Source organism: Micropterus dolomieu, linkage group LG21 (genome assembly GCF_021292245.1).
Source record: "Micropterus dolomieu isolate WLL.071019.BEF.003 ecotype Adirondacks linkage group LG21, ASM2129224v1, whole genome shotgun sequence".
Classification (NCBI taxonomy): Eukaryota; Metazoa; Chordata; class Actinopteri; order Centrarchiformes; family Centrarchidae; genus Micropterus; species Micropterus dolomieu.
The window spans coordinates 35,029,206-35,030,612 of record NC_060170.1 but is presented as its reverse complement, the minus strand read 5'-3'; positions in this window follow the sequence as shown (position 1 = coordinate 35,030,612).

The following is a 1,407-nucleotide window of genomic DNA, read 5'->3' as shown; positions in this document are numbered from 1 at the left end:
TGTGTACCTGGTGTGTACCCGGCATGTAGCTTGTGTGTACCCGGTGTGTACCCGGCATGTTTCATAGATGTACCTTGTGTGTACCTGGTGTGTACCCGGCATGTACCCGGCATGTACCATAGATGTAGCTTGTGTATACCCTGTGTGGACCCTGCATGTACCCCAAAGGTACCCAGTGTTTTCTTTTTGTGCCCTGCGTATACCTGGCTTGTACCTGGAGGGTCAGTGTTTCATCAGACTGACTGTCAGCACTTCTTGTCCTCTCAGCTGTAATTGATAATTGGTAAATTATCCAATCAAACATGAGCGCTTGTCCACTCATTAGCTGCTAAGTGACCTGAGAGCCTGAGAGTGGAATACATCCACCCCCACCACACTGCCAGTGTGTGTGTGTGTGTCTCAGTAGGGGTTGCTAATGGAGCAGGTAGGCTGTGAATTCATTACTGTGTCATTTATAAAGAGGCCTTTAAATGACCGAACCCCACAGAGCAAAATTACTGTTCTCTGTCTGTCTGCCTGCCTGCCTCTCAGTCTGTTGCCATATTTAGTTTCTGCCTCTGTATTTACATCCACAGTGCAACCACAGATGAAGCCAGAGCGCCCAGGTAAAAAACAACAGAGACAAATATCCTCGTCTGGGATCAAAGAAAAGACATGTGTGACGTACAACAGAGATTATTAAAGGAGATTACAACGGCTGTTGTATTTAACGTTGAGAATCTCTTATGAGACCCGTTTCACCAAATTTACAACTCGAGATCAAACGTAAGCTAATTTCTTCAAGTTTCAAGATTGCAGCATTTCATACAACGGAGCTGACTGGATTTTGGTTTGGTGGGCTCACACAATTTCAAAAAACCTCACATCACATACAGGAACTACACTGGGGCATACAACTAGTAGTTTTAGCAGAAAAGTATGTTATAATAATCATTTAAACCCGCTATGGGGTATACCGTTGTACCATACAGGGCCACCTTAGTCACATTAGTAGTTAAAGGCACAAACAGCCTCTGGCTCCAACCCGTTCTCACACCCAAGTCATCGCATATGGACGCACGGTCAAGGCCGATTGGTGTCAGTTTGCAACGCTCTGGTGGAGGCCCTGCAGCCTGGTAACTTTTTAAAGCTAAAGGTAGGTGTAGGATATATAACAGTAAAGTCAGAGTAAGGAGGTGGCTAACAAAGAGTTAACAGTGTTTTTATTTGTTAACATTACTACCTCCAAAACCGAAGCTAAAGGGTACCCAGGGCATTAAAAAGTGACGCCAAGGGGTCTTGACCAAGTGTCCATATGTGATGACTTGGGATGAGAATGTGTTGCTGGATCAGAAACCAGTCTGTCCTGGTTTTGACACTCTTTGGAAAGAGTTCAGGAAGTTAAAAAGATGGATAACAGGGTTCTCG